Source organism: Anabrus simplex, chromosome 2 (assembly GCF_040414725.1).
Source record: "Anabrus simplex isolate iqAnaSimp1 chromosome 2, ASM4041472v1, whole genome shotgun sequence".
Classification (NCBI taxonomy): domain Eukaryota; kingdom Metazoa; phylum Arthropoda; class Insecta; order Orthoptera; family Tettigoniidae; genus Anabrus; species Anabrus simplex.
In genome coordinates, this window is record NC_090266.1 from 712266941 (window position 1) to 712294088 (window position 27148).

General features: G+C 39.5%; 1 protein-coding gene across 2 annotated transcripts in view; it reads right to left on the bottom strand.

The window, feature by feature from the left end:
- Positions 1 to 1336: 1336 nt before the first annotated feature.
- The window catches only part of LOC136864397 (vacuolar ATPase assembly integral membrane protein VMA21 homolog), a 110454-nt gene continuing 84642 nt past the window's right edge, over positions 1337 to 27148 (bottom strand). For both annotated transcript variants that reach the window (XR_010859302.2, XM_067141337.2), the window contains one exon: positions 1337 to 2509. The gene's annotated coding sequence lies outside the window, so the exon portion shown is untranslated. The remainder of the gene's footprint in view (positions 2510 to 27148) is intronic.

Below are 27148 nucleotides of genomic sequence, written 5' to 3' on the forward strand. Positions count from 1 at the left end.
GCCGAGATAATGCTTCAAGCCTGCACATAAATACGGAGAAACTTTCTGGCTCACAAAATAAGATCGCAAATTTTAAAATGTCCCAATTACTTTAAAGATATGAGTAACCTCAACACCAGATTAGTATGTTTGTTAATCTTTGACCATTTTAGATAGGGATTTTCAGAGACCCAACTTCGGTGGCATACTGGAGACCGCCGATTCGAGTTCCAGGGCAAACCCGGGATTTTCCATCACACACAATTTACGCTTCCCATGTAATACAGCCAGTCGTATTTTATATTTTCCCAGTGGAGTTTTGTAGTGCGTGTACATATTTTATTTTGTATGGTTTTCTTTAAGGATTACTTCATGGTGTATGTCAGAATTCGAGTGCGGGTTCTGTCCCGCAGTTTTGGTCCCCGTGTTCATAGCGATGTGGGTTCGATTCTGGACCCGACATCTGTTTAATTGTTGTATCGGCTATTAGTGCTAGTTTTATTTTTTGTCGATTAGGAGTGAATTAATTAATTAAGCGACCACTCAAAGTTGTCGCCGATTTTGCGGAAGTAGTGTACTTCTTCCAATTGTGAAAAAAGAGTTTGATGAAAACCATCGTATTTACAAAGATATTCCTGTATTAATGAATATTTCAAATTAGTGTGTTTTTAAAGATATCAGTGTACTTATCGTAGTCATAAAAGAAAGGAACCATCAAATCAGTATAAAATCTTTAAATGAACTGAGTGATATCTCCAGGATTAGGTATTCAGTCCATCCGACATTGTACAGTTTTGATTTTATTGCTATTCAGGGTTACATTGGATAGAATTGTGTGTTTTAACAAGAGATATTAAATTGTGTTAGTTTTTCTGCTTTTTATTTGCCGTAGTTAAATGCATCCTAGTTTCCTCCATTCTCTTATGCCTATAAGGTAATTTTAGTATTTTATTTTATAATATACCGTGTATGCACTACGGCCCTGGAAGGCCGGTTTTCATGTTATCGGAACGGAGGTATGTGCGGTCGATCCTCGCACGGTCGGAAGAGCATTTGTTCACCCATCAGTATGGATTCTATTTTATGGCTTTTCCAGATGAGGTGGCATTTGACTCTAGACCGAAAAGGTCCCATACCATCAAGCACCTTGGCATATAGTCCGATATGACTATAGTCCAGTTTGGGGGAATTTTGTTGTTGTATGGTTCCATGGGGCAATGGTGTTGATGGTATGGTTCCAATAGATATGCTATGTTGTGCCTAAAATCCTTTCTCCTAGTGAAATGGAGGTTATAAGCTTTAAATATTTATCGGCAACAAAGGACACTTCTGTTAGGAATGAATAAGACACATGTAAAATGGATGCAAGTCGCTTTTATGAATCTTTTTCAGTCTGAGGCTGAGAAACAAATTTTAGAGTACTGGTACAACAAGTCACTATTTTCTTTTTTATTCACTTCAAGGAGTTTCAAAAAAATATTTATTAACTTCTGCAGGCCATATAACATGCAATAAAACAGATGTGGGAACATGGCATAATGGTTATTTGACTTAACATGTACAGTGGCTAAAAAAAGAATGAGTGCATGGTATCAAATATTCCTTGCATTGAATATTTTATCAGACTTAATTTTAACTATTATGAAAATATAATACACCTCCCTTTACAGGTTCAGTTGTTTTTGAGAAAAGTGTACTTGCAAGGAACTTTTACAATACCATGTGCTCATTCTTTTCTTGAGTGACCGTACAGCATTGTACACTAGTAGAAAACAAATGCAAGCTCAAAGTTACCCCAATCAATGGTACAACTTTGGACACCCATTTTTTCCAATTTTTATGAGATTAAATTAATTCAATTCTGAACAAGACTTATTTTTAAGTTAGCCTATAATTAACAGTCTAGAGCCAATAAATTTATTTTATATTTGAAACTATACCATTTGCAGAATGTTACATTTTGGAAGTGGCACCTACATTTTTACCAAGTCATGTTCCTCAAATTAAGTAATTGTTAACATGAATTTATTTCTAAAAACATAAGTTTCTCTCTTGTTCTGAGTGGTAAGTTTTCTAATAGCAATTCCTCAGATAAGGATCAGTATTACCAAAAAAAAATTTTTCTACTGAACTTACAGCACTTTCACCAGCAATATACAGGAGGAAATATCAAAAAACAACAACTATGACAACAACAACAGGAATGTACAAAAAAATTCCCTTCACCACTACCATTACTTCTATTAGGCTTTCAGCATTACTGCTGCCCCATCCTGATTTCCCATTTTAAAATTAATGTATGGCAGTATAGTATTTTATATCATACTGTTATATGATAAGGACAAACAATCCAGTGTTTATATTTTGTTTGGAAGTTGTGTTTCTTTGCCTTGGTACACTGGTCGTGGAGGATGTTAAAGCTCATTACAGGCTTTACTTTATGATCACACAATTTCAGTTACTCACTGCTGTCACAATCATTACAAAAGCACAAAATAGCCTCTGGGTGTGTATAGAGGACTTCATTCTCCTGAAAAGAAGAAATATAAACTATAATATTAATTAATACATTAAAATGACACAGGTTTTTTCCTTTGCTTTATGTCGCACTGACACAGATGGGCTAGAAAAGGGCTAGGAGTGGGAAGGAAGCAGTCGTGGCCTTAAGGTACAGCCCCAGCATTTGCCTGATGTGAAAGTGGGAAACCACGGAAAACCATCATAAGGGCTGTTGACAGTGGGGTTCGAACCCACTACCTCCCAAATGCAAGCTCACAGCTGTGCTCCCGTAACTGCACAGCCAACTTCCTTGGTACATAAACAGAATAATCATCCATGATATATGATAAACATAGATATATTCATTACATTAATTAAACAAGAAAGAAGAAATTGGCATAAGCTTTTAGATGGAGAATTTTCAGAAGTCAGAGTCACAAGCAAAAATTCACATGGGGGAGATAAAATGTAACTCTACAGGCTTCTTAGGTTGCAGACAAGACTGCATCAAAGGTAGCAAAGTCATGTGATGTGCTTGTGGCTGCATAGTGTAAGAACCCACAGAATAAACAATGTTGAAGTAAAGATGTTCAAACCTGAAAATCTAATTGTAAAATGGAATTCGTCAAGACAGATGACAATATTATTACCCCATTTTTTAAACAGGTGTTTCTTTCACATTCAGGTGCTCGAAACTTGCTGCTTTTAGATTTTTATGGTGGCCACGTTATTTCACTGCTGCGAACGGAGCTTGGAGAATCTACCTGAACATGTTGTTACTGTATCTAAACATAGCAGTCGCCGTTTCAGTGAGCTGTGAATTCACCAGAATACTAATGGATGCTTCTACTGTATAAGCCTACAACGTACTATGTAGTTATGGACATAAGTCTAGAGCTCTTCTTTCAAGGCATTGATAAAACAGCCACGTTCCTACATAACCCGAAGCTGTGTCATCGTTCACTTTCAGCTGTGAATTGAGCAGGAAAATACTTGTGTGTGGACAGGAAGGGTGTGTATCATTCTTGTAAATATTTCATCATCATCGGTTTGCCCTTCCAGCGAGCTGGGTAGGGTGTTTGAAAACGAGCGTCTTCCAAAGTTGCCTATTCAAAAAGATTTTGTTGTCCATGACAGATTCCCAATTACATCCTCTTCTCTCCACGTCTTCCCTCAGTTGGTCCATCCATTTTCTTCTTGGTCTTCCAGCTGGTCTTCTACCTGTTATTCTCTTTTCCAAATAAGCACTTGGTAACCTTGTGCTCCTCCTTGTGTTTGGAGGCTTGCGTGTTCAAATGATCCTTAGGGCTATGCCGGCGGGAGCACATGCTCCTGGTACGGCCAACCAAGCCGGACAGGTCTAAGGTGGTGATCCAGACTAAGAGTGATACCCTGGTCCTACAGGTTGGGGGTTGGGCGTAGGGGTAAATTCCCCTACCTTGTATAAAAACAAATGTTACGGATACCTTAACAGATACTACAGGAAAAGTGGATAACTTAGTGCTGGAGAAGGAAAGCCGAGGACTGGGACGAATGGAGGCAGGTGATTAAGGAAGCCAAGGACCTACATGGACTGTAGCGCTGACCAATAAGTAAGTAAGTAAGTAAGTAAGTAAGTAACCTTGTGCTATTCATTCGTTTAACATGTCCAAACCATTTAAGTCTAAATGACCTAAGTCTTTCCTCCATTGATTCATTTAGACATAGGTTAGATCGGATCTCATCATTTTTCACGTGATCAAGTCGTGTCTTTTGGAGGGCAGTTCTAAGAAATTTCATTTCACAGGCTTGAATCCTACCACAATCCTTTCATGTTAGTGTGCAGGTTTCCAGAGAATATGTAAGGATGGGAATGAATATTACTTGTACAGGGTCATTTTTGTTCTTTGTGGGACCTTCTCATCCCATAGTACGTGTCTAACGGTACTGTAAAAGTTAGAGCCTTTGGTTACTCTGTTTGTTATTTCTATCTCAGTTCTATTATTACTAGCCATTACCCTTCCTAAATAACTGAATTGGTGTACTACTTCAACTTCTTGTGAATATTTAGCATGTCTAATTCAAGCGTATGAAATTTAGAATATGTTCTTGTGGAAGACTTGAGTTCTGAAATTGAGGACAATGATAAAAATTACACACCAAGTAAAAATGATGATTCCAATATTACAGGCAAGTAAACTTAGATATATGTCTATCCTTAAGACCTGTTTCTTGATATGGTGTCGGGGATAGATAAGATGAATTTATATGGCATGTTTTTATTGCCATTCCTTTTCTGACACCAACCTCATTTGAGGAGCTAATGAAGATGAAATGAATGATTGTAAATGAATGTGGGTAGGGAGGTGGAAGGAATTGGCTGTGGTCTATGAATAGGAACTGTCTTGGCATTTGCCTGGAAGTGAAAATGGGGAACCAAAGGAAACAGTTCTCAGGACAGCCGACTGCGGGGCTCAAACCCGTGTCTCTCCAAAATCAAGAGCTTGTATCCGTAACGCGTTAAACATGCACGGCCACTCCATTTGGTCGCAAGTAAACTTGGATAATGAGCTAATTTCAAATTGGTGTGAAGTGGGTTCTGTAATATACTTTTATACTGCTATCTAAAAATTTGGGTTGCTTCAGTGTACAGAAGACAACCTGTAGCAACTACAAGTAAGCCTGCTGTCAAGCGATGAATGGCAGGAAAAAAAATACTGGTTGTAAACAATGATACCCATGCCAATTGACCAATTTAGAATCTCTATTAGTATGTTTTAGTAGATGTGTCCTCAATATTTGTCAAATTTGAAATATTAACCAAACTGGCATACATAGCTGCAACATATCTTTTTCTTCATTTTTTTCACAGAAGAAATTAGCCCTGAAATGGCAAAGTGTAGTGGGAAGGCAGGGATGAAATGGCGTCACAGAGTACAGGAAAAATATTAGCATGGAGTGTTGGTAAGGTACCTTCAGATTGGACAAAAGCAGTAATTGCACCTATCTAAAAGCACGGGAACAGGAAGGATTGCAACAACTATCGATGTATCTCATTGATTAGTATACCAGGCAAAGTATTCACTGGCATCTTAGAAGGGAGGGTACGATCAGTGGTTGAGAGGAAGTTGGATGAAATCCGGTGTGGTTTTAGACCTCAGAGGGGCTGTCAGAATCGGATTTTCAGTATGCGCCAGGTAAGTGAAAATTCCTACAAGAGGAATAGACAGTTGTGTTTATGTTTTTAGATCTAGAGAAAGCATATGGCAGGGTACCGAGGGAAAAGATGTTCGCCATATTGGGGGACTATAGGATTAAGGGTAGATTATTTAAATCAATCGAAGGCATTTCTGTTAACAATTGGGCTGCAGTGAGAATTGATGGTAGAACGAGTTCTTGGTTCAGGGTACTTACAGGGGTTAGACAAGGCTGTAATCTTTCAACTTTGTTGTTTGTGATTTTACATGGAGCATTTGCTGAAAGATATAAAGTGGCAGGGAAGGATTCAGTCAAGTGGAAATCTAGTAAGCAGTCTGGCCTATGCTGAAAACTTTGTCTGAATGGCAGATTGTGCCGATAGCCTGCAGTCTAATATCTTGGAACTTGAAAATTGGTACAATGAGTATGGAATGAAAATTAGCCTTTCGATGATTAAATTGATGTCAGTAGGTAAGAAATTCAACAGAAATGAATGTCAGATTGGTGATACAAAGCTGGAACTGGTAGATAATTTCAAGTATTTACGGTGTGTGCTTTCCCAGGATGGTAATATAGTTCATTAATTAGTTAATTAGTTATTGGTTCATGGTGTGGGTTACTGTAGTCACGTCCTAGTTTGTGAACCATGGGCAATGGCTGAGTGGCATAGTAGTGCTCCTGAGAGTCGGGATATCAGTTGCTATGGAATGGGAGTGGGCATCTTGGATATATTTTGAGCCATGGTCCTCCTTGTGCTCAGGCGGCTAGGACTATACAATCCACCGATGGTCCCTAACCCGTTAGAGGAGAAATCCTCCCTTTAGTGTATGTGTAAGTAGGGTAGCAGCCTGTTTCATTAATTACCGAGTTCAGAACATTTTAAGCAAGCCTCGGACCGATGGGAGTATCGGAGTCCCACTCTCATTTGACAGGCGAGGGACTCCTTGGAAACAACATGGTGAACAAAATGGAATTTGATGGGTAGCTATCAACATTAATGGGGCTTATGGAAGAAAGAAAGTAGAACTGGCCAAGTTAGCAAAGAGAATGCATCCGGACGTACTAGGAGTAAGTGATATTCGGGTAAGGGGAGATAACAAGGTAGAGATAGGAGATTATAAATTGTACTTGACAGGTGTTAAAAAGGGAAGGGCAGAGAATAGTGTAGGACTGCTTATCAGGAATATTTTTGCAGGCAACATAGTTTCTGTTAGGCACGTAAATGAGCGAATGATGTGGGTAGATTTGGCATTTGGAAGAATTAGGACAAGAATTGTCTCAGTGTATTCACCATGTGAGGGTGCAGATAAGGATAAAGTTGACAAGTTTTATGAAGCATTGAGTGACATCATAGAGTCAACAGCAAGGATAGGATAGTGCTTATGGGCGATTTCAATGTGAGAGTTGGAAATAAAACTGAAAGATATGAAAGGGTGATTAGTAAATGTGGGGAAGATATGGAAGCTAATGGGTATGGGAAGTGTTTGCTGGACTTCTGTGCTAGTATGGGTTTAGCAGTAACGGATACATTCTTCAAGTATAAGGCTATTCACCACTACATATGGGAGGCTAGGGGTACCAGATCTATAATAGGTTATATCTTAACTGACTTGAAATTCAGGAAGTCTGTTAGGAATGTACAGGTTTTCCGGGGATTTTTTGAGGACACAGACCACTACTTGATCTGTAGTGAACTAAGTATGTCTAGGCCTAGGGTAGAGAAAGTGAAATCTGTCTGCAAATGAATAAGGGAAGAATATCTCCAGGACGAGGAAATAAGACAGAAGTACATGGATATGATTAGTGAGAAGTTTCGAACAGTGGACAGTAAGCAGGTTCAGGATATAGAAAGAGAATGGGTGGCATAAAGGGATGCTCTAGTAGAAAGAGCAAGGGAATGCCTGGGAACGACTGTCTGTAAAAATGGGAAAAAGCAAATATCTTGGTGGAATGATGAAGTGAGAGCAGTTTGTAAACGTAAAAAGAAGGCATACCAGAAATGGCTCCATACAAGGGCCAATGCAGACAGGGATTTGTACATAGATGAAAGAAACGGAGCGTAACAAATAGTTGTTGAATCCAAACAGAAGTCGTGCGAAAATTTTGGAAATAACCTGGAAAGGTTATGTCAAGCAGCAGGGAAGCCTTGCTGGACAGTAATACAAAATCTTAGGAAGGGAGGGAAAAAGGAAATGAACAGTGTTTTGGGTAATTCAGGTGGACCCATAAAAGATCCCAGGGAATAACTGGACAGGTGGAGGGAATATTTTGAAAATATTTTGAAAATTAAGGGTAGATTATTAAAGTCAATCAAAGGCATTTATGTTGACAATTGGGCTGCAGTGAGAATTGATGGTAGAATTAGTTCTTGTTTCAGGCTACCTACAGGGTTTAGACAAGGCTGTAATCTTTCACCTTTGCTGTTCGTAGTTTATACGGATCATCTGCTGAAAGATATAAAGTGGCAGGGAGGGATTCAGTTAGAGGAAATGTAGTAAGCAGCCTGTCCTATGGTGACAAATTGGTCTTATGGCAGATTGTGCAGAAAGCCTGCAGTCTAATATCTTGGATCTTGAAGATAGGTGCAATGAGTATGGTATGAAATTTAGCCTTACAAAGACTGAATTGATGTCAGTAGGTAAGAAATTCAACAGAACTGAATGTCAGATTGGTGATACAAAGCTGGAACAGCTAGACAATTTTAAGTATTTAGATTGTGTGTTCTCCCAGGATGGCAAGATAGTGAGATTGAATCAAGGTGTAGTAAAGCTAATGCAGTGAGCTCACAGTTGTGATCAACAGTATTCTATAGGAAGGAAGTCAGCTCCCAGACAAAACTATCTTAACATTGGTCTGTTTTCAGACAAACTTTGCCTTATGGGAGTGAAAGCTGGGTTGACTCCGGATATCATATTCATAAGTTAGAAGTAACAGGCATGATAGTAGCAAGAATGATTGCTGGTACAAACATGTGGGAACAATGGCAGGAGGGTACTCAGAACGTGGAGATAAAGGCTAAGTTATGAATGAACTCTATGGATGAAGCTGTACGAATGAATGCTATTGGCTTTACGTCACAATGACACAGATAGGTCTTATGGAGACGATGGGACAGGAATGGGCTAGGACTGGGAAGGAAGCGGCCGTGGCCTTAGTTAAGGTACAGCCCCAACATTTGCCTGGTGTGAAAATAGGAAACTACAGAAAACCATCTTCAGGACTGCCGACAGCAGGGTTCGAACCCACTATCTCCCAAATACTGGATACTGGCCGGACTTAAGCGACTGCAGCTATCGAGCTCGGTGAAGCTGTACGCATAAACCGGCTTCGGTGGTGGTGTCATGTCACACGAACGGTGGAGGATAGGTTACCTAGGAGAATAGTAGACTCTGTTATGGGCGGTAAGAGGAGTAGAGGGAGACTAAGATGACGATGGTTAGACTCAGTTTCTAACAATTTAAAGATAAGAGGTATAGTACTAAATAAGGCCACAGCACTAGTAGCAAATAGAGGATAGTGGCAAAGTATAGTAAATTCACAGAGGCTTGCAGACTGAACACTAAGGCGTAACAGTCTATAATGATAATGTATGTATGTAAAATAGTAAATGAGATTGAATCAAGGTGCAGTAAAGCTAATGCAGTGAGTTTGCAGTTGCAACAAACAGTATTCTGTAAGAAGAAGTCAGCTCCCGGACGAAACTATCTTTACATCGGTCCGTTTTCAGACAGACTTTACTTTACAGGAGTGAAAGCTGGGTGGACTCAGGATATATCATTCATAAGTTAGAAGTAACAGACATGAAAGTAGCGAGAATATTTGCTGGTACAAACAAGAGGGAATAATGGAAGGAGGGAACAATGGCAGGAGGGTACTTGGAATGAGGAGATAAAGGCTAAGTTATGGATGAAATTGATTGACGAAGCTGTACGCATAAACTGGCTTCATTGGTGGGGTCAAATGAGGCGAATGGAGGAGGATAGGTTACCTAAGAAAATAATGCACTCTGTTACGGAGGGTAAGAGAAGTAGAGGGAGACCAAGACGACGATGGTTAGACTCTGTTTCTAACAATTTAAAGACAAGAGGTACAGAACTAAATGTGGCTACAGCACTAGTTGCAAATAGAGGATTGTGGCGATGTTCAGTGAATTCACAGTGGCTTGCAGACTGAATGTTGAAAGGCATAACGATCCATAATAATTGAGTATGTACGTACGTTGTTAAACTTACTATCACCGGGCGAGTTGATTGTGCGGTTAGGAGCACGCAGCTGTGAGCTTGCATCCGGGAGATAGTGGGTTCGAACCCCACTGTCAGCAGCCTTGAAGATGGATTTCCGTGGTTTCCCATTTTCATACCAGGCAAATGCTGGGGTTGTACCTTAATTAAGGCCACAGCCGCTTCCTTCCCATTCCTAGGCCATTCCTCTCCCATCGTCGCCATAAGACCTATCTGTGTTGGTGCGACGTAAAATAAATAGCAAAATAAATCATAAATTAATATTTAAAAATTGCTGCACTATTACAATAATTAAAACTCATTTTTGTGTGGAGGAAAACGTGATCATTCTAAATTTTCTGAAAGTAATTACAATCATTGCTTTCCCTAGCACGGAAAAAGTTTCAAAAATCATATAAATCCTGTGATTTCAGGACGGTAGTATATTCAAATAAGGCCATCTCCGTTGTGTTAATGGTAAAGGTAATAGCGCCCAACATACCACATTTACTTGCGTATTAAACCCCTTTTCCCCCCCACTTTTACAGCCAAAAAAATAAGTGAAAGGGGGAGGGGGGAGCTCAATATGTGATAACCTCAAATTTTGTGTGGTGAATACATGACTTCTAGGCTATAAAGAGCTATAAATTGTACATGTAAACATTCCACACTGTTCTTTAACAAACTTACGAATGTATTTGAGTTATGCTGGCATACCTGCCAACTTTCAAAAAGAGAAATCCAGAAGATCCTAAAGCTGAAAAATTTTAACAATGCGTGCATGCGTCGCAAAGTCCTGAGTCTTTGTGAAAAAGGACGGCAAGGGGGGAGATTACAAACAATACTATTACAAGTCAAATACATGTTATGATCACCTCTGAAATGAAATACTCACCCAAAGTTACATCTTGATGAGTGCTCGTCTGTTTTCACTTAACACTGGGAACAGTTCACACAGTACACAAAACAGTGTTTCTCTGCACTTTAAACTTCCGGGTCACAATATGAATGTCACCCTCAAAATTTAAACTAAACATCTGTCAGATTCTCACTCTCAACAATAGCAGAGTCATCAATCTGAGAAATACTAATTGGTTCTGAAGCACATTCATTGGATCCTCAATCGACTAACTGTTCTTCCTCAGCAGTAATGATGGAAATCTTTGTATAAAGAATTGCACAAAAAGGAGACAAAACCGACCCTAATAACTACAGGGGAATCTCGCTCCTAGACATAACATATAAAATATTTTCAATAATCATCCTTAATAGGATAAGTTTACAACTTGAGAAAGAACTAGGAGAATATCAAGGAGGTTTCAGACTCTGGAGGAGCTGTCCTGATCAGATCAAAAGTCTGAAGTTGATAATGGACTATAACAGGAGAAGAAAGAGAGATATGGTGATAACATTTGTAGGTTTTAAGAAAGGTTATGATTGCATCCATAGAGAATCTCTGTTTAAAATTTTAAGACACCTTGGACTACAATCCAAATTAATAAACATGATAAAATTGACTCTCACTAACATCCAATCAAAAGTGAAGTTTAAGGGTGAAACATCAGACACATCTGAAATTAAAACTGGACTACGGCAGGGAGATGGGCTCTCACCACTATTATTTGTGCTCTAGAAATGGTAATGAGGGAATGGTTTAGGAAATGTCCCCCAAAAATAAAGATTGGCTGAAAAATCAAAAAAACTGCCTGCGTTTCACCAACTATTTAGCATTACTAGCAGGGAACATAAAAGCAAGAACCCAGATATCAGAACTTCAAATGAAATGAAATGAAATGAAATGAAATGAAATGAAATGAAATGAAATCAAAATCTCTTTATTTGCAAATGAGGTGTCTACCTTCGTGGCAAATGGTACACTAAAGTACATTATTGTCAAGCACTAAACTTTAAATTAACAAGAGAAGAAGAAAATTTTCTTAGAATACAATATTATACAATTTACGCTAACAATTTTTTCTATTAAGCATACAGCTCATCCTTAATAAATTTATATTGTTTACAAAATTCTACTTATAATATCTCCTGTACTTACATAGTCAACTCATATACAGTATGTGGAATTACTTCAAATAATACTATACGACTGGTATAAGATTTAAATTTACATTGCATTTATTTACTTATTTATTTTTTTACCCAGTTTGGAACCTAAGTAGCGTAACGACCTGCTGCGTCTTAACCAGAGCCCCTTTTGCCACCACTTTTCAGAGTTCCTGAAGGGCCTTAACAGCTACCGTAGCGGTCCCAGGACCCTCGAAGTCCCCACTGTACTCCACCCCTACTTCGGCTGTCCTAACTCCATAGACCAGGGGATGGAATTAATTTATTCACACACATTTTTTATTTACAATAACCTGCACTGGTCGAACACCATCTAACATTTCATTTATTTTCTCTGTTGCTGTTTATTCTATTCTTGAATATCTGTACAGAATTTGGAAAAGGATCAAACACTACCCCTGGTAAACTGTTCCACTCCTTCACGCCCTTCCCAATGAATGAAAATTTACCCCAATCGCTTCTGCTAAAATTCTTTCTAATTTTATACTTGTGGTCAGTTCTGCCGATATAATTATTTTCCAACTGAAGCCTCTCACGGATTTCTCCCCATGCTTCTCCTGTATAGGATCTACATAATCCTGCAAGTCTAGTTTTCTCCCTTCTCTTACTTAAAGTTTCCCACCCAAGTTCCTCTAACATTTTTGATACACTACTTTTTTCTCCTGAAATCCCCTGATACAAATCTTGCTGCTTTCCTCTGCACACTATTTCTTTTATTAGGTATTATTGATGAGGATCCCAAACACTGTTTGCATATTCCAATAATGGACAAACCATACTTAAGTACCCTTTTTCTTTTAATTCTCTGCCGGGCTGAGTGGCTCAGACGGTTAAAGCGCTGGCCTTCTGACCCCAACTTGGCAGGTTCGATCCTGGCTCAGTCCGGTGGTATTTGAAGGTGCTCAAATACGACAGCCTCGTGTCGGTAGATTTACTGGCACGTAAAAGAACTCCTGCGGGACTAAATTCCGGCACCTCAGCGTCTCCGAAAACCGTAAAAGAGTAGTTAGTGGGACGTAAAGCAAATAACATTATTATTCTTTTAATTCTTTGTTGCATCCTTTAAGTAGCCTCATTACGACATGTAACGATCTGTATGCTTTCCCAACAATGTCATCAACATGACCCTTCCAGTGCAAATTACTTTCAAATCTCACACGTAAGTATTTGCACTTGTCATCTTTTTGGGACAACTACCTCATCCAAAGTATATTCAAATTCAGTTTAAAGCTCCTGTTTGTAAATGTTGTAACAGTTGATTTGCCTCCATTAACCTTCATATTGTTTTTTTCAACCCATTGTTGGATACTCTCAAGGTCCCTTTGTAATTCTGAACAATCCTCAATGTTATTTATTTCCTTATAAACAATTATGTCATCTGCATACAATCTTATTTTTAATGTTATATTGTTCCCTAAATCATTTGCGTATATTAAGAAAAGTAACGGACCGATTATACTACCCTGTGCAATTCCCTTCCAAACTTTCTCTTCCTGTGATACGTTATTTCCTACTTTGACTTTCTGAACCCTTGAATTTAGAAATGTTCTTATCCAATGCATAACCCTTACATCCAATCCTATTCCCTACAATTTCTTTAATAATATTCCATGTTCCACTCTATCAAAAGCTTTGGAAAGATCTATGCCTATGTAATCTAACTGGCCTCTTGAATCCAACTGATCTGATATGTCCTGCTGAAATCCCACCAGTTGTGCCTCACAAGAACATTTCTTTCTACATCCATACTGGCTCCTCATAAACCAATTTTTATCATCACATATCCCTCTGATGTACTTTGCTATTAAACTCTCCAGTATTTTACAAACTATACTGGTCAGGCTGATTGGTCTGTAGTTCTCTGGTTTCTTTTTTATCACCCTTTCCTTTATAAATTGGTATTATTATAGATTCCTTCCATTCCTTTGGTATTATACTATTATTTATGACAATAGTCAAAGAGAAATTTTAAATAAGGCACTATGTACCACCCCATTGTCTTTAATACCTCCCCAGTAATTTGATCACTTCCTGCTGCTTTTCCTTGCTGAAGCAGTTAGATTTCTCTGAAAATATCTCTCATCTCTATTTTCTGTTACGGTTTCCAACTCCTGACAATCTTCTACTGAATCTCTGAATTCCCTACTAAATAGATTTGCTTTCTCAGTATCTGTTAAATAGTGTTCACCCCCTTCTCCCACCACAGTAGGAATTTGGATTCCTTTACCTTTTTGATTCCTAACATATGAATACAGCTTTTTCCATTTCCCTTTGTGGTCATTACCCTCTTGAAGAATGCCATTCATATAATTCTCTTTTGCTTCCTTTTTCACTCTATTCAGTTCTCTCATTAGCTGTTTTCTAGTTTCTCTATTCTCCCTACCCTCTTTGATTTTCCTGTTTACTATTCTATATTTTCTTTTTAATTTTCTTATTTCCCTTGTATAATAAACAGGGTCTGAGGTCATTTTACCCTTCTTAACACAGGTACAAATCTCTTCTCTCCTTCCTGATTCCTTTAAATTGAGCCCAAAGTGTACCCAAATTACTCCCTTCACTTATCCAAAAACTGAATTGTGATTTAAGGTAAGTCCCAAATTCATCAACTTTAGTTTTTCTTATGGTCACCTATTCCTTCAAGTACCTCAGTTTTATCAACAATTTCCTATGGTTTAACCAAGAATACATCTAGCAAGTTATTGAGACGAGTTGGTTCTTGTACTACTTGTGTAAATCCTCCCTCCCAAATTAACTTAAATAAAACTGGCCTCAAAATATAATTTGAAAAACCAGAAATTATGCCCCATAAACCAACACAACTAAAAGAAGTTACCATAAATGGTAATACAATCAAAATAGTAACTCAATTTAAATATCTTGGAGAAGTAATAACACATAACCTAAGTGAAAAATTCTCAATCCAAACAAGAACAAATAGATTAGCTAAAGCACAAAAATTAACATGGGATATCTACAAAAAGAATTGTCTATCAATAAATGCAAAAATAAAACACTACAATACAGTTATAAAATCGGAAGCTACATGTGCAGCAGAAACCCTTTTTCACCTGAATAAACAATCAAAGACAGACAGACTTCAGAAAACTGAAAGGATTGGAAGAACCTGCATCAACAAAAAATACCCGAAAGATGGACAGTGGCAGATAATACCTAACAAATTTGTGTACAAAGAGCTAGAACCCATTACAGATACTATGCGTAAGAGGAGACTGGGATTCTTTGGACATATCACGAGGATGCAGGATTTGAGACTTCTGAAACAACTAGTACAACACAATCTCGTCTCAAAAAATACAACAGGATGTAAATGGATCAGAGAAGTAAGAGAGGATCTGAACGAAATAGGCCTTACAACGTAAGACACCACAAATAAGATAAAATTGAATACAAAACTCAAGAATACAAACCTACGCTTTACCCTTACACAAAACAAACCAACAACATGCATATTATCAACTGAGGAAAGGGCACGAAGATCAAAGCACCTGAAGAAGTACTAGGAGGACCACAAAGCCCGAACAATCCCTTCAAAGAGACCTGAACAATGGACTGACTAAAGTGATCTTATGCAGTCATAAAAGAAGAAAAAGAATGAATTGTCCAGAAGAAAACTGGGAATCTTCAATTTTCAAAACATCTGCAACCTTTGCATATTTCAGTACTTTATCACTTAGAGGGAACTTGTTTATAATATAATCACATGCTGTGGAGAAGTAACCCCTGGCAGATGAAAAGAATGCTGATTTATCTCTATCATTAAGTTTCTTCACCAAGTTCATTGTCACAACGCCAATGAATAGCTCATCATTGTCTCTTTGATTCTCAATAGAATGGTATGGAACTTTTAATAAAAGGGAACTTTGGATCACTTTTGGTTTAACAAATCTGGAAAGCAGCTGCTTTAACAGGTTTGTCACAAGTTCTAGTAGTTTATGAATGTGAGGGGAAGCACTCTGAAGTGTGGAATTGAGATTCTCAAAGAAAGGAATGACAGCATAAAGGATGGCACAGTATGCCTTATTTGAGCCTGATGACAGAACCATAAAAAAAAGTCTTCATGATTTTGAATAAGGTTCTTATTCTTTTGCACAGGAGTATCAGATTTTGAGACACATGAAAATCTTTCGGGAGCGACCAATTCTGACGACACAGTACTTTTCCTCTTTACATGGTCTTTGGAACTACCAGGCTCGGCTTTTGGGATCGTAAATGATGTTAAGCTAGTAAATGATGCACACTGAGCATTAACGAGCACCTCATCTTTAAAGAAACCCAGTAGTGGATCGCATTGCTCTAACAGCCTCTGCAGACACTTTCCTAACGATAGCCATCTTGTGCAAACATGTTTCAGTATCTTCTTCGTTTCTTTCTTGTGAAGCTCTTGGAATTTTTAAAGGCGTTCCTTCCTCTTACAACTCTTTTCTAAAGATGTCGACTAATAGTTCATCAACTTTAACAGGCAAACTGCTTGCACCTTTCTCAGCAGCCAAGTTAATCAAATAGCATGAGCAACCCAGTACAAAGACAGATGACTGTGCTTCCCTTAAGACAGCAGCAACTCCATTTTTCTTTCCAATCATGACTGGAGCATTGTCAGAACAGAAAGCTACACAATTTTTAATTGGTATTTTGTAACACTCTTAACTGTGCAATTACCAATATTACGTCCCGTTGAATCACCCACGAAGACTGGGACAGACAACACCGAGATAACTATCTGTTCCTGCTTTGCCACAAAACAGGTGACGACAATAGGGTAAAGAAAATGGTTCACATTGCATGTAACCAATGATTTCACTTCTTGAATCCGTAGCCATTTCTTTCAAAATGTGTGTGGTTTTCATACAACCACAGCCATATTTTTTTGCAATTTCTGAACCTGGAAACATTCTCCTAAACAGAGCACCAGCATGATTGGCAGCAGATAACTGGATATTATGTTAAATTAAAAATGAAGTGAACAAGCATTCCGCTCTTACTATATCAAGGTCGGCTCCAGAAGAGGTAAAAAACAAATTAATTCTCAGACTGCCATCCTTAAATTTTGTATTGGAGATGTGTTTAACAGATTTAATGTGATTTACTAATTCTGTTCTACCTCCGTGATCGTATAACACAAGTTAATTCAGCAGAATATGTCTCCCTAAAAGATTGATAATATCATTTCTTAGCTGAACTCATTACGAACACCACTAAAAATACTAAATCGCTTACAAATTCGTCACACAATTCCACGAGATTCAGAACAACCGCCAATGTTATTCAAAACCTCATACCCAAACACAAACGAAGCCTTTCAACTGTTACGAAGCACGACGCAGTTACTAAAGTGATATATAAATTCAAGGCCTGCTACTTTTCACTGATTTACTTTCTTCAAAATCACAGCCTGCTACTTGTTGGGGAACATCTCAGGTCGAAACGGTGACAAAATCACGGTGATAATCGATAATGTGATTATCGATACATTTACTGGTCAAATTTCAGCTACTATCGAAATTCAAACAAATCCAATTTGAATGCAGAAAGCGAAAACAAGCGCAGATATTCAAAATCCGTAAAATAACTTGGTTCATTCGTACCACCGTAAAACACACTTAAAATCTGTACATTTTACAGAAAAATCAGAATACTTGGCAGGCATGTACTGGCTATTTTCGTTGGAAGGCAGAATTTCTAAATGTAAAAAGTCAATTAATGGTGAACACGACTTTTAGGCCTACATATACAGTAAAGTAAATATAAGATATTAGAATAATTCCGTATTGATGGTTTTCACTTTACAAAGGAAAAAATTAAATGTATCCTCCTAATTCAATACAAAACATAAATCCATCATTAGATGGAGCAATAAAATTCAAACATGTTTTGACTCATTTGAGCCATCTTCAGTGAATAAGGGGGGGGGGTAAAGTAATCTACATAACACAAGCTAAAACTCTGCTAAAAACATAATGAAGGAACAAATGAAAAACAAACGAAACAGACAGAAATAATAACAATATACAATATTTACATCACCAGATGGAGCAATAAAAAACTCGCTGAGACAAATTCAGTGAAAAAAAGGGTTAATATAAAACATAATTGAATCCCAAAAATGTGCTAAACCTAAGAAGAGGTTGCAGACCTCTTAGGCTAATTTTTTTAAGTTGATAACAATTCAAAAACTGGACAAAATCAACATGTTGAAAATTCAGGCTGGCAGTTTGTCTTTGTAGAAACACCATCCCACGAATGGCTAGGAGGGGAGCAAAAAAGCTTGAGAAACCAAGTTTGAGAGGAAAATACGTGCCAGGTGAAATGTATATAAGTGATGGAAAAACACACGACGAATTTAAAATTTTAGAATAGCAGCATTATTTATTATTTCTTCTCAATTTAGCGGTCCAGTTCTCGAAAATTATTTCCAATGTTGGCTAGGTGTGTTTGCCTTATTTTAAATGGTCGGGAGGGCAGCAACAAAATTGAGAAGCTGTGTTAGAGAAGTAACAGGTGGATGGTAAACTGTAAGTGACCATAGTGGAAACCATCAATGAATTCCCAATCAATAAAGAATGATGATGATGCTTGTTGTTTAAAGGGGCCTAACAGCGAGGTCATCGGCCCCTAATGGTACGAAATGAAATAACAAAAAGTTCAATTTCATCCACTGACCAAAATAAAATGTGTCATGAAGAATGAATGGATGGATATGAACCCAAAAGAACAAACAAAAAAACAGTGGATCAGACTAAAAAAAGAAAAGATCGTAAATAATAGTATTACTGACCAAGGGACCACTCATAAAGCACAATGATGCTTGATGTCTAAAGGGGTGCAAAATCCATGTCTTAAGGCCCCACAGAATGGTACATATCGCGAGTAAAATAGAACCATGGTATTTGTCATGTTGGGGTACTAATCAAAAGCAGCGAAGACTCACGGTGTTCCACACAAGATGGTACTACTCACAAGTATTGTACTTCGTACAAGGAACGCAGACCTATGGTGTTTCTCACACAATGGCGCCACTCACAGCCAACGCAAACCGACGAGGCTCCTCACCTAGGTGTACTAATCACGGGCGCTGTTATTCCCGTGGTGTTCCTCACATAGTGGGTACCAATCACAGGCAACGCAGACCGACGGTGTCACTCATGTAGCGGTACAACTCACAGGCTACGCCCAGACCCGCGGTGTTGCTCACATGGGTACGACGCACGGGTACTGGAAACCCCCAGGTTGGTCCCTTTACTGCTACTAATCACAAACCTATTTCGTACCTAATTTAGTGGTACTACTCGCAAGTACAGGCAACCCATGGTGTTCCCCGCACGATGGTATGAATCAAAAATAGTTTCATGGTTCTAATTCAATCACCCCTTGGTCGCCTCTCACGACAGGCAGGGGATACCATGGGTGTATTATTCGTCTGCGTCCCCCACCCACGGGGGGTAAAGAGAGAGAAAAGAGAAGAAAGAAGGGATCCGTCACTTCGAAAAATGAAGTAACGGACGAAGAAAGGCAAGGGCCACGAAGGGCGTGAAAATGAAAGACTCCCTAGGCCTCGAATGCTCTAATACCGTCGGGGTCGGAAAAGAACAAGAGATGACCAAGGGAGGTCGGATAGGATAGACGAAAGTAAGGAGCCTGGTACAAGTAAATGGAAGCAATGCCAAGACTCAGCTAAGGGCCCCGTGGTCGCCAATCAATACTCCCAAGTTGAGAGCTCCTTGGGTCCCTTTTAGTCGCCTCTTACAACAGGCAGGGGATACCGCGGGTGTGTTATACATGTGCGTCCCCCACCCGCAGGGGGTAGTGTGTTTGGTCCGCGAGAGGTATTTTATTTCCCGCAAGTCTGCCGGCAAGCAGGTTAGGACTCCCCTATCCGCCACCTGGGACGCGCCACGTGGGAGTATCACCTCTCCCCCTGCTACGCCTGCGTAGCAGGTTCGTGGATCAATAAGGAAAAAAAATAAAAAATAAAAATAAAAGAGGTTCTGTGAGAAACTTGGGCTGATAAGTAAAAAGTATCAAATGGGTGTGAAGAAAATGTTAAACTTACAGTACTTAAAAAGGTGGTAGTCCTCTCAAACTGGCCTGGCCTTCTCAAAGTTAACGGTCCCGTTCGTATGATCGAGTGTATTGTTGGTTCAGCTGTGTTTGTGAGGATGGGAGGGGCGGAGGGGGAAGAGGATGCAGGGCTGGTGTGGAGAGGGTGGGGGTGGGGAGTGATAGTGAGTTGGAGAGATGGAGGCGGGGTTTGTTTTTATTATAGAAGTTCTGACAAATATATGAAATGAATGTTTCAAGTATAACGTTCTTTTTTTCGTTGATTTCTTTTAAATTGTGAGAGGGGTTCATAAACTGATCTAAATCGATGTGGATGCTCTCAAGAACATTGAGTAAGGTGCCTTTTTGCTCATAATGCAAGATCTTAAGATCTTTATTTATTGATCTGTATTCTTGGCTGGATGCTTTATGATGTTCAATCATAGCTGAAAAACAATTATATTTGACAGCGTTGTGATGTTCGGCACATCTTATGACAAAATTGCGGCCCGTTTGACCTACACAGCTGGAATTACAGGATTGGCATTCTAATTTGTAAACTCAGAGTTCAAATATCTATTGTTAATGCATACCTGCCAACTTTACAAAACCAAAAATCAGGAGTTTTGGTGTGAAAATCAGGAGAAATCAGGAGATATAATAGGTCAAAACTGCTTATTCTACATGTCTTGCTCAGAACACTTATTGTCCCAAAGCCTGACTGTTGCTATATGAGACTACAAGGCTAAAAATGACACATCTCTATTCCCTCACAGGAAGTATGTGAGTGAGATGATCGGTGTCTGATAAGCCTTCTGAAAATAGTATGAACTCATGCTCCACATGTGTGAATCAGTCATGCACTTAGATGCCTTTACTTAGCAAATGCATAGATTAATATATTGCATCAAGCGCCCGCGCGATTATGCAAAGCGCAATGCTATATGTATCAAATAACTAGCTGATGTACCCATGCTTCACTACGGAATTCTTATAGTTTTCCCAACTGAAGTCAACATAGGTCATTACAATGACATCAGTATGAATGTCTCTATTAAAAGCAACGCTATCATATGAAATATTCAATAAAATGAAAAACAGCACATTCTCTCACTTTTAACGAAAAGTACTACGGTGTTGATCTAACAGTCCAAAGCTCCAGAGCTAGAATGACCAGGCTGCAGACAGCCACGAACACTCCTGTGTCATTATTCAGTTTAAGTGTGCACACTGCTCATTCCAATCACTGCCTAAGAGCAGGGATCAAATAGATGGAATACTATGATGATCCAGTATGTTACGTACCAGTAGTATCAGAAAATTTATGAACCAGAGGAATGGCATGCTAAAGAAGAGAGATTTAACTCCCCAGCAGGGGCGTATTTTCCTTGCATGCAAGGCATTCATTGCATGCATTATGATAGCGCAAAGAACTGTCCGAAATATGATTTTAGGTTGTTTCAAGTCAAGTATTATTAATTTCATCTTTCAGAAGTTCAAAAGTTCCGCATAGCTGCACTAGTTCCGCTGCTTGAATACGTGCAGTGCTGGTGTAGTCTCGACATCATTTTTTTTTTCTTTTTTTTTTTTTTGCAAGTTGCTTTACGTCACACCGACACAGATAGGTCTTATGACGACGATGAGACAGGAAAGGGCTAAGAATGGGAAGGAAGCGGCCGTGGCCTTAATTAAGGTACACCCCCAGCATTTGCCTGGAGTGAAAATGGGAAACCATGGAAAACCATATTCAGGGCTGCCAACAGTGGGGTTCGAACCCACTATCGCCCGAATACTGGATACTGGCCGCACTTAAGCGACTGCAGCTATCGAGCTCGGTAGTCTCGACATCTAATCCACTGTAGACAGAAAGATAAAGCAAATGGAGGAGTTAGGGACGTAACGCATTCAATCTTAAAATTGCATTCAGTGGTAGACAGAGTTCTGAAACCCTCTGCATGATGTCACTGCTCTTGACTCTTTGTCACCATTTACGTGCTACCCGCTGCCATCTGTTAACAGCTTTGGAGAAAGTCGGAACGTCCAAGGTATGAAGGTAACGGTCGAGTAGCAAGCAAGGATTACCCCCTGGCGAGATGAGCTCTCTTCGGTACGGATCCCATGCGGCTGGTCCATTTTCCAAGTCTGGCCTTACAACGACAGCCAGCTAAAAGTTTTGTGGAGGCTTTAAAAAAATGTATATTCTGTTGCTGTTAATCCATTCAAATATTTGCCAGTATTTCTCTACCTTGTTCTAACGCAGAGGCAGAAGATCCTTTCAGTCAGCTGAACTTGATGAAAATAAAGATGCTTACCAGACTAGACTCCACAACTGCTTCACGCTAAAAACCCTCTTAAGTGTTAGGGAGACCTGTTATACATAATTATGAATTCTCTGAAAGTGCCTTGTGTAAGACAGGAACCTCAGTTGCATATTCATATTCCAATTGCAACTTCACCTGAAGAGGAACCTGAGTCTTCTCATTTATTAGGTATGTTGTAGTTATTCATCCATTTAATATTTCAATATTCCCCTCATGTAGGCCTAGTTCACAAAATTTCATGTAGCGACATTTTAACCCAATTAGTAACTTCATGCCCGGTCTAGGAAGCCAAGAATAACGGCCGAGAGGATTCGTCGTGCTGACCACACGACACCTCGTAATCTGCAGGCCTTCGAGCTGAGCAGCGGTCGCTTGGTAGGCCAAGGCCCTTCAAGGGCTGTAGTGCCATGGGGTTTGGTTTGGTTTGGTTTTTTAGTAACTTCATGATAATTGGCAACACTGAATCTAGCAGCTCCCCAAGTTGAGTAAAGACTACCCAACATACACTTAAACTGAGCAAGCAGGTCTATTCAATTTACAGTAGTATTGGCTTTCTTGCATAAACAAACAAGAAAATAGCACAAATATTAATATCACCCTACTCTTAACAGTGTTAATGTGGAGAAAAAAAAATAATTCCATTCGACTGAACATAATTTATAAGCTAACCTAATAGAAAAGTTAGGGTATATAAGTGGAATAAAAACATTTCAACCGGGCGAGTTGGCGTGCGGTTAGCGGCGCGCAGCTGTGAGCTTGCATCCGGGAGATAGTGGATTCGAGCCCCACTGTCGGCAGCCCCGATGATGGTTTTCCGTGGTTTCCCATTTTCACACAAGGCAAATGCTGGAGATATACCTTAATTAAGGCCACAGCCAATTCCTTCCAACTCCTAACCCTTTCCTATCCCATCGTCGCCATAAGACCTCACAGTGTCGGTGCGACATAAAGCAAGTTGTAAAATAAAAACATTTAACGCAGGACGTCATTTCATCAAATAAAAAGGGCAATTTTCACATTCCTTAAAACACGCTAAATAAAATCAATTTGAAATCAGTTTGAAAATATATGCAAGTACCAGGCTATATAGCCATTGCGCCTGAAAATATTGCTATGTGACAATATTGTCAAAGTACTGACACGATAATTCTTTGACAGAAATTCGCACACTATTGAACCTTAGATAATTGAACTTTACAGGCCAGAGTTCTGAGCTGAAATATTTCACACGACATTTCTAGGCACCACACAATGATTGCAAGATATGTTTTTTTTTTTTTTTTTTTTGTTATTTTCCTAAAGAGCAATTCAGTAAATTGATGGAAGTGTCTGGAAAACATTTTGATACAGTACGACTTAAATCCGAAATGAGGGCAATGTTCACTTCTGAACACTTCAAAGATAAGACTGTGGCACAAATCCAGAAGTTCCTACTGACCAGTGGTCTCCATAATGGTCTTCCTGAGCTTTATAAATTTTGTACATTGGCCTTTCCGCCCACATTTCTTAAAGTCAAAGTCGTCTCTCTGCATTAGGAATGATGTATATAGTGGGGATGGAGGCACATTCGTGCATGTGGGGTTATGCCCTTTCTCCATTCACCATCCCTGAATTATATCTACAATTTGTGGAAAATAATAATAATAATAATAATAATAATAATAATAATAATAATAATAATTGTTACGGAGTTTTCCGTGGTAGGTAGAGGTGAAAGAAGGTGCGGGTGTGAATAGGTCTCCAGCTACGAAAGCAAAATTAATTTAAAATTTAACAAGGTTATATTTTCTTTTCAAAAACAAGGAAATAACAAGCATGGCGGGTACAAAGTAGCAAATCAAAAAGGGTAGTTACAATATTTACAGGAATTGGGCTTCGCGCCCTGATTTTACACTGCTTAGGCAATCAGCTCAGTTTTACCCCAAACACGAGTTTTAACAGAGGGGCAGAAAACCCCATTCATACCTAGGAGCCCTTGCTCCAAATTACACAGAAAAGCCTCCACGAGGCATACAACACTCAATTTTCAAAAGAGCCACTCGCTCTCAAAGTTTAAGCCTCTCCCAGGCCACACCAAACTCCACCTTCAAGTTGTCCTCACTGGACATAGACACAGGGGTAAAATACCCAACCTACTGAGGTCTATTAAATAAAAATGGGCAATTACATGACCTCTAAAATAACAATTTGAGAGGAGGCGATCTTGCACTCCTAATACACTTGTTTTTAAAAACCTAATCTGGCTCTAGGCCACTAATGCAAGGGCTAATCCCATACTACCGAGGTGACTTTAGAAAAGAGCAATTTGTTTTACATTAACGAAGAATAGGTTGAGAAAATAAGTTCACCTCAAGACAATGTGAGTGGGAGCTCGAGAGGGTTAGCACTCTCTATCCCAATATGCAGCTTAAAAGAGAATAGAAGAAAAGATCGTTACATTTTAGGAAAAGGTTACATGGAGGAACGCTTCGCACCTGCCCCGAGAGTTAAACTGCTGAGCTAGCAAAGAAAGAATTTATTAATCGGCCATTACCTTATTGATGACCGCTGCCGAGGAAAGAGGCGCTTCCCGCCTCCTGCTATGTACTTTATACACTGAAAGATGGAACAGAAGTGGCCCGGAGACCCTAAAATCAGCAGTTTAAATACTCTCGCAGAAGGTTCTAGGCGTTAGGGGAATGAAAACACCCTCCCGCGATGATTTTATTGGTAGATCAATAAACCCCCTACACAATACTAAGAAGAAACACATAATTGGTGGAAAATTAATTCAAGAAATTCGGGATAGGCTAGATTTAAAACAAGGGGAAAGAAGGGGTTAATATTGCCAACTTAACCAATGACTGAAAGAAATTTAGCAAAGAACAAACATTTGAAATAAAAATTTCTCCAACAAAATAGTTCTTTGACTCCGCACTAGGTTGCACTATTGTTGATCTTCAGTAGTGTCCTCTAGAAGAGAAAGTTCACACTTCTTACTTCAAGTGAAACAAAACCACATCAAAAATGACACAGTTCAAAAACTCAAAATTTTCCACGTGGTGACATCTTCTGAGAAAGTAGAGAATTAATAGCGTAGATAAAGTTCAGACTTCCTCCAGCAGAGGAGTTTCAACTGGCGCACATTTTAAATTAGCGGAGTGGAGGTGTACCGCCTGGTACAGACCTCCCCCCCCCAAAAGTTCCTCCCGGGGTGACACATGAAATTGTTTGAAAACAAGGTCCAAGTTTTGATGTGGATATGGAGATTAATTGCCAAAAAAATTTATAAGATTTTCTTAATTGGGTTTGATTTAGTTTCAAAATTTGTTGTTGCAGATGAAGAATAGTTTTTAAGTTTGTAGAAGTAGAATTCTGAGGATAAACTTTTAATACTTAAAAGTGATGAAAAATTTTGCAATGTCCACCAAATATTGCTGTTGAATTCCCGAGTGTAGTCATTGCTTATCGTAACTGTCCATGTAGTTGAGGTTGATGAAGTTGGATGGCCAGACCGGCCGTTGCAGCTTGCGTCCAAAGGAGGCCGCTCGGACCCCTCAAGTACCCTGAGATACCGCTCGCCTGCACTATGAGGGGAGCAGAGGTGTTGAAACACGCCGCGCCCGCGGTGAACATATACAGGCTGCGGGCAAGTAGCAGGTCGTGCGCCGCACATCAGCCTTGGCCGGGAGGAGAGCTCCGGCTCGCCGTGCACATGTCGTCCTCGCTGGGGCCGAGGGGGCCCTTCCTCAAACCCAGTTGCGGCGCGGCGCCGCGCGGCTGCGGGGGCACTGAAACATTAAAGCTAGGCGGCAGAATTGTGTTGGACCATCATGTTTCTTTTGAGGGCACAGGCATGTAGAGAGATTGAGGGGCCAGCGGCGTGCAGATATCCATGGCATTTCATCTAAGCCAGCCACTGTGTGTAGTGGAGCAGGAGACGGGAGCGTGGTAATGGCCGTGGCAAGGACAGGATGGCAGTTTAACAAATCGGGGGAGGTTTCACAGAAATGCTTACATATAAAATAAAATAGAAGGAGCAGAATGCCTTAAGAGTGGAACTCAAAAAAAAAATATATAACCTTCATATTCCTATCAAATTATATGAAGCAAGTTGACACAAAATTTACACCGGTTTCACCTGGGACAGGTGAACCCTAAATATCCTCTCGGTGGCTGGATTGCTTACTAACAATGTAACCGGAGTAAGAAAATCGAGAATGATGCATGGCCCATGAAATCTGGGGGCAAGCTTGCCCGCGGGAACAAAATTCTTGACCATCACCTGGTCACCTACCTTCAAAGTGGTGGGTCTCCGTCCACGATCATACTTTTCCCTAACCTTTTCATGAGATACCTTAAGATTGGCTTTAGCCTTCTTCCAAAGATCTTTAATATTATCCGGATCTATTGTCTCGGGTAGAATGTCACTCAGAGACCAAAGGTTAGAGAGCGGCGTGTTGGGAACAAACTTGAACATCAAGGAAGCTGGAGTGAACTTATGAGATTCATGAACCGCCGAATTCAAAGCAAAAGCTAACCAATGCAGGGACGTGTCCCACCTGGAATGATCTTCATGATGATAGGCAATAAGTGCGGACCTGAGATTACGATTAACCCGTTCAGCCAGAGATGGTTGAGGGTAATAAGCAGAAGTAGTTACATGAGAGATGGATAAGTCAAAACAGAATTTACAAAATAAGTTAGATGTAAAAGCCTTAGCATTATCAGATACAATATATTGGCACGGACCAAAAGAAGGAAAAATAGAATTTAAGCAAGTAATGGTAGACTGAGCGGTAGCCAGCTTAGTCGGAAATAACCAAGAAAATCTGG